The 6,570-nt window shown below is 59.8% G+C and overlaps 1 long non-coding RNA gene across 2 annotated transcripts; it reads right to left on the bottom strand.

Moving 5' to 3' along the window:
• Positions 1–1,910: 1,910 nt before the first annotated feature.
• Positions 1,911–6,028, bottom strand: LOC140848150 (uncharacterized). Of its 2 annotated transcripts, XR_012128694.1 has the most exons (3): positions 5,797–6,028; positions 3,411–3,579; positions 1,911–2,900 (listed from the first exon to the last, which is right to left on the bottom strand). It is a non-coding gene; the product is annotated as an uncharacterized lncRNA (long non-coding RNA). The 2 variants fall into 2 exon arrangements; XR_012128693.1 differs by lacking the exon at positions 5,797–6,028 and having other exon boundaries at positions 3,411–4,263.
• Between the last annotated feature and the right edge of the window lie 542 nt (positions 6,029–6,570).

The following is a 6,570-nucleotide window of genomic DNA, read 5'->3' as shown; positions in this document are numbered from 1 at the left end:
AGGAATCCAGTTGAATTCTCATGTTAAGTGGCATCGCAGGAGAGCCTGGGTGTAGAGTGAGGGTGGGTTCTGCTCCTCCATGGAGCCGAGCAGCGGGTGGTAGCAAGGGCTCCTGGGGCAGCAGGCTGATGCCCAGCCCCAGCCAGGGTGCGACAACTCACATCCTGTGACATGGCCATGCCCTTTTCTCTCAGCCAACCCAGTTCCCTGGAGCCTGCAGTCAATCTGTCCCCAGGGTTTCTCTGCTGTGAGTCCTCTCCCATCCCAGGCCCCCTTCTGGCAGGACTTCAGAGGGACCCCACCCCCAGCTTCCTGGCCCCATGGCCCGGATCTGGCCCAGGCACATACATTCCCCTGACCTTCCTCTGAAGGGAATATGGGTCCTCCCCAGGACAGCCCTTTGCCTTCTCTCTGCCTGTGTGGGACTCTTCACCTTTCTGCAGGTCCCAGGCAGGCTCAGCCCCCATCCTTCACCAACAACAGAGAGACCATCAGCTTTCACTAAAGTCCAACAGACCCCCAGCAAGCAGGAGGAGAATGAGGGGCGAGCTTCCTGCAGGGACATAGATTCATGAGCCCACGCTGTCCACTCTGGCCCTCACAGCAGCTTGTGGGTGTGGGTACCTCCCACCTGGGCTTAGACTCCCTGGAGCTTCTGCTTGGCAGTCTGGACCCTCACTCAAGTACTTCTCATCTCTCACATCTCAGTCCTGCAGTCAAACCTTCAAATGTAACATCTCTAAAACAGCCTTCACACCAGCGGCCTGAGCTTGTCCGTGCCCAGGGCAGCCAAGTTTGGAGACTCGGTGGCAGGATGGGCCCTCGAGTTGACAGGCTGAGCCAGTGCTGAACAGAGAGCTGGTGTCCCAGAAGCCCAGCACTCTGTTCTGTTCAGAGCAAGCTGGCAGGGACAGGGGGTTCCATCCATGTGGTCACTTGTGCTCCTGCCATCTGATGGCCCTACTTCTGCTTGGGTCGCCCCTGGAGCCCTCCGTGGCCAAGCAGATAAAGGAACGTGTGGAGGATGGCACAGAGGTGGCTTTCACCAGGCCTGGCCAGAGCAGCCACCTTCCGCCTGCGGCCAGAAGCCAGCCACACACTCTGCATGACAAGAGAGAGGCTGGGAGATGGGCTGTGGCCGTGTGCCCCCTGGGGTGACAGCAGGCCTGGGTCCAAGTCCTCACGACCTGTGTAGCTCAGCACCGGCCAGCTCTCTGGGTTGTGGTCTCCACATCACCGAGTACCAAGAGCACCTTGCCCCTCCGGCCTTCCACTTTGACTCGGAGGTTCTAAGGCCCGTCGTGGCCCTTAGGACAGAGGCACTGCTGCAGCCAGCCATCAGGAAGACACGCTCCGTGCCTCCCCAGGGGCCCTGAGCCCGTGAGGGCCCCCCACGCCCACCCTGTGAATTCTCACTTGCCTGCCGGCCCTCCCAGCTGGACAAGCCAGAAACCGCTGGGCACTGGGAGTGGGGTGTGCGCCCTGCGGGCCTCCGCTTGCCTACCGCTTTCTCACACTTAGCTGCTGCACCACTTGCACAATAACCAGTGGCCACCCCAGGGCTATGCTGGCACACTGTAGAGTTCTGGGCAGAAAATTAGGAGAATTGGGTCCAAACAAAAAAAGAAAGAAAATGTCATTTTGAAACTAAAAAACTGAGTCCACATAGCAATAGATTAAAAACTTAAAAAAGAAAAAAACTAGACAGCTGTCTCCCTTGCCGGGTTTCCGTTACACCGAGCAGATGCCCCCCCACGGCCCCCACCCCACAGCACGGCAGCTCCACTTCGGCCTGAGCCAGCATCCCTCCCTGAACTCTGGGAAAGAAAGCCTCTCCATTAGCTTCCAACTGTCTTTACGGGCCCACATCCTGTGGCCGGCCAAAATCTCCCCGTGTGGCCTTTGAGCAGGAGGCACTGCGAGGTGGTGTGGGCCCGTCGCTATGCAGGGGCCACGTTCACGGGGCTCAGGACACCCTCGGCACCTCCTGACAGCCCCCGGGAGGGAGTCCGTGAAGTGCCGTGTCCTCCTTTGGCTGCTTAGTCATCTCCACAGTCCTTTGGCAGCTGCGGCCCCTGCAAAATGCTTCCATTTATGGCCAGAAACTGGCCTTCCCGCAGATGGAAAAGCTTAAGTGAGCAGACGGCATCAGAGCTTCCATCGGGAGCCGCCAGCACCGGGGGCTGTGGGCGGAAGGGGCTCTGGGGCAGCTGGGGCTGATCAGACTGGGGGTGGGAGGTGGGGAGGAGCCTCGGGGGTGGGGGGCTGCCCCACAGACTCCCACCCCGTGTGGGACACACATCTGTGGGAATCAGTACCACCACGGGGCTTGGTACCCTTAGCTTCCTCACCTACTTTGTCTTGTTTATTTAATGAGACTTACAGTCTCTACCCACTTTGGGTGGCATGGACAGTGATGGGTGGGGCGCCCCCAGGCTGGCACTCCTCAGCCCTCTCTGAATCCAGCCCAGGTGCACCCCTGGACGGGCTGGGGAGACCACGATGGGCCTGGACGTCTGGTGGCCAGAGGAAGGACACCATGCCCCCAAGCCCCTGTACCTTCTTCGTCACATGTGTGCAGGATGAAGATATGGCCAAGATTCTCTTCAGCTCACGCATGAGGAGCCTGGAGACTGGGGTCGGCTCAGACAGGCCCGTATCACAGGGGAAGGGCTGGCCTGTCTGTCAGGAGAGACTTTCTGAAGCAAGTGCACTGAGTCGAGAGACAAAGTCAGATCACGGCCTGTGGATGTATCCTTTCTCCCAGAGGCTGTGTGCATCTTTCCTGGAGAGAAGCCGCGTGCCAGCAGGAAGGGCCCCGAGCCTGGCGCTCAGTTAGAGCTCACTCACACACATGGCACAGTCCCGGATAACCCCCCGTAAGCAGGCTGATCAGCGGCCTGGGGAGACACCAAAGACACGCCAATCACCTTTCCACCTGACTGCCAAGTCTTAAACACCAAAGTCTGCAGGTCAGGACTAGAGCGCCTTAGCGCTTGCTGGGCATCCCCCTCCCTTGATGTGTCTGTGGACAGGTTTGTATTCATTTCTCTCAGTTTTGTTCTGTCTCTCACACGCGGCCATCTCAAAAATAGGAGCATTGTTATCCATAGTATTTGCTTGGCCAAGTTCTATGCACCATCCTCTTAAATCTTGAAAAATTAGCTGACTTCTATATTTCTAAGTAAAGGCAGCCTGGATGGTGCCCAGCTGGAAACCAGGTTCCCTCACCCTCTCTCCAGCCTGTGGGACACGATGTGAAGTGCGCCAGGCGCCCACAGACACACAGACTGGAGCACTTCACGCTGGGACTATGAAGCTTGAAGGGTCACATGGCAAAGCATTTGGTAAAAAGTTGGTCACACTTAAGATTTCATTTTTAGGTGATCCGTGGGAGAGTTAACACCTACCTTTTCCTGACACAGCAGCCAGAGGCTCAGGGGTGCGGCCCTCGGACCTGTCCTGGGCTCACCACACACCGTCTTACTGTCCTTGGGCAAGTCGCCCCCACACCCACACAGGATCCTTTTCCCATTTGTCACAGAACTTGTGGTTTTTTGAGATGGAAAAACTTCTATTCTGGAGGAGAAAAGCAATCTAGGTAATGCCGCAGTATTAAAGGACCTGCCTCTGCCCCCACCCCCATTTCTTCTCTGCCCTCAAAGTGCCATCGGAAAGCTCAGTGTCTCCAGCTCGCGCCTCCTTCAGCCTGGCTTTTCCAGTGGGGTGCCCACAGCAGAGCAGAGACTCCTGAGAAGACACCCCGCCAGAGCTCCCAGTGGAAAGTGGGTCACAGGGCGACCACAGTGAGTCATTCTGGATGGGCTACAGCACACACGCCCCCACCCAGCTGCCCACGTCCTCCGGGAATTTCCAGGGGAAAGTCTCTGCTTCTTACCCAGGAAGGACGGGATGGGACGGCTTGTCCCAGAGGGAACACTCGGGAAATCCACACAACTCAATTCAATTTAAAATAAATGTTTGCTGAACCCTGTGCATTATCTCAAGGTGGAGTGTGGGGGAAGGACATAAATTTGGACCGTCAGGAAGTTTTAATGCAGTAGTCATTTTTAGGGATTGAAAAGTGGTTGAAATTTGGATAAACAGAGATTGTGGGAAGGGCATTCAGACACTGAGAAGAGCACAGGCGGGTTTTGCCCTTTCCCTGGGGACTGCAGCGCCCTGTCCCTGGTAGAAGCTCAGTACCAGACGCAGGCGGAACCGAACCCCCAGGAGGAGGGCATCTCCCCCACCAGACCCGGCTAGCACCTTTCAACCTCCCCAACCTTCCCGTTGTGCTCTGGCCCCACCTGGGCTGAGTCCCCGGTTCAGGTATTGAGAAGTGGGCCCAGCTGGGCGTGGTTCTCCCGCACTCCACCTGCTGCCATTCCTGGGGCCCCTGACCTGGCAGGGGGCACATGTCCCTCCCTCTCCCTTCCCTCCGCACGGCCGTGAGGGCTGTTCCAAGTCGCCCTCACACTTCTTCCAGACCAGGCAGGGTCACCCTAACTCCCGGCTGCAGGAACCTGCGCTGTGCACACACAGCCCCCGATTTCCGCTCCCCAGACAGGCAGGCTGCCAGACAAGTGTGCTGGCGCCGGGCGGACGGGCACGGATCAGAGGACCGAGCCTGCGGGCGCCGATAGCCCGCGCTTCAGCCCGTCTGCAGGGACCGCCCGGTCTTGCGCCGGCCAAACGCCAGGCCCGATAGTGTCCGATGATGGACGGGCCCAAAGGGCACCCGCAGCGTCGCCCCCGCGGGTTCCACAACCACCCACCCAGGAGAGGGCCACGACCCATGTCCCGCACCACCCCGGGCTCCAGCCGGACGCGCCAGGGGGAGGCGGCGGCCAGAGCCTTGGCGGCCCCGGGTCAGCAGCGCTCGTGCCGACGCCACGCGTGCAGAGCACGAGGGCTCCGCTTCCAGGCCGCCCGCGGGCACCAAGGTCGGCTTCGGGAACCGGGGCAGCCTGCCAACACGCGGGCGAGCGCCGGGGGCCCCACTGGGCGGGAGAGTGCGGGGAAGCCTCCTTCCCGCTGGGCTCCGAGTCCGGCCCCCCCTCCCCCGTGGGCGAATGCGTGCGTGCGCGGGGCGCCCCTGGGCGGCCCCCGGGGCCTACCTCCGCCCCCTCCTCCCCGGGAGGGCGGGGCGGCCCGTGGGGGGCGTCACAGCCCCGCGGGCCCCTCGGGCGTCAGCCCGTCTTGGAGTTCGCAGCCTCCTCCCTCCGGCGCCCTGCCTACTGGGGTCTCACCGCTGACAGCGCCCCCCGCCTCTTCTGTTCAGACCCCCTAATAATGGAGACCCATATCCCCGCGGCCGGAGGCTTTATTTCATCCCGCAGGGAGCCCTGCTGACAGTCAGGGCAGTGCGGCCCGGCCCTGGCCGGTCACCCGTGAGGCGTCCCTGCTCTCGGCGCCCAGGCGGACCGGCGGCCCTTCCCGCCGGAAAACCAACCCCCACCCCCCAGCTCGGTGGGCGGCGTGCGCGCTGGGGCTGCGCCTCTCCTTTCTGTGAGCACAGAGGCTCTCGTCTCGGTTTGAACTTTTTGTGGAAACTTCATTTAGAATTTATCCCTGTATTTCTCTGGTAACCGCGAAAACAAACACCAACAGCGGCGTTACCCGGCCCCCAGCTACATCTCTCCAGCGGGGACCTCGGGCTGGAAACCCAGCAGGACTCGCAGTCCAGAAATCCAAGCCCTCCTTGACGGCTTCTGCCCCGTGTCCCTCTGAGCCGCACCCCCAGCACAGGGCAGCTGGGCAAACGCCCCCTTTCTGGGTTCCAGGGCGACTCACCTCCACCCGAGAACAAGCCCCTCCCCGGATCCGGGGAGCAGGGATGGTCTCTGCTCCCGTGTCCCCCAGGCCCGCTCACGACGTGGGTGTGAGAATGGAAGAGCTCACAGCCCTGGAGCCCTCCCGGCTGGGACAGGCCCTGGGTGCCTGACATGAACGGTTCTTTGTCTCTCAAATTCACATAGTTCAGTTGCTGGGAAAATATTTCTCCTTTATTCCAGTTGTTTCACTGTAAATGAAGCGGCCAAGAAGCAAAGAGAAGGCCACAGGGCATCAGCAGCAAGGCTGGGAAGCGGAGCCCTCACCCACGTGCCCTGGTCAGCCCTCAGGCCGCGGGCGGGTCCCCCCAGAGGGCCCTGGGCCCCGGGGCCTCGCTGCTCCACCGCAGCTCTTCCTGCTACTTGTTCTATTTTGTTCTAAATAGAAATTTTACATTTCTACCCAGTTGTGAAGCTCAAATATGTACTCTTAACAATACAGAAACTTTTCTAACACATTATCAGCCAACTTTCCCTTCACTCATTAATCTACCCAGTGGTTATTCAACACCTACCTTGAGTGAGTGAAGCACTGTGTGGCGGGACTACAAGCATGGATGAGACCCAGGTACCTGCCCTCAAGAGCTCAATAAGCTGCTGGTCCCCTGCAGTGCACAGACAGTCGCTGGCTGGGCGATGCATGCCAGGTAGGCACAGATCTGCACCAAAGTTCCCCCACAACAGTACAGCTGATCCTTGAACAAGGTTGGGACTGGGGCACAGATCCCCATGCAGT

The sequence above is a fragment of the Manis javanica genome, chromosome 3 (genome assembly GCF_040802235.1).
Source record: "Manis javanica isolate MJ-LG chromosome 3, MJ_LKY, whole genome shotgun sequence".
Lineage (NCBI taxonomy): Eukaryota > Metazoa > Chordata > Mammalia > Pholidota > Manidae > Manis > Manis javanica.
This window is presented reverse-complemented; position numbering and strand designations above follow the sequence as displayed.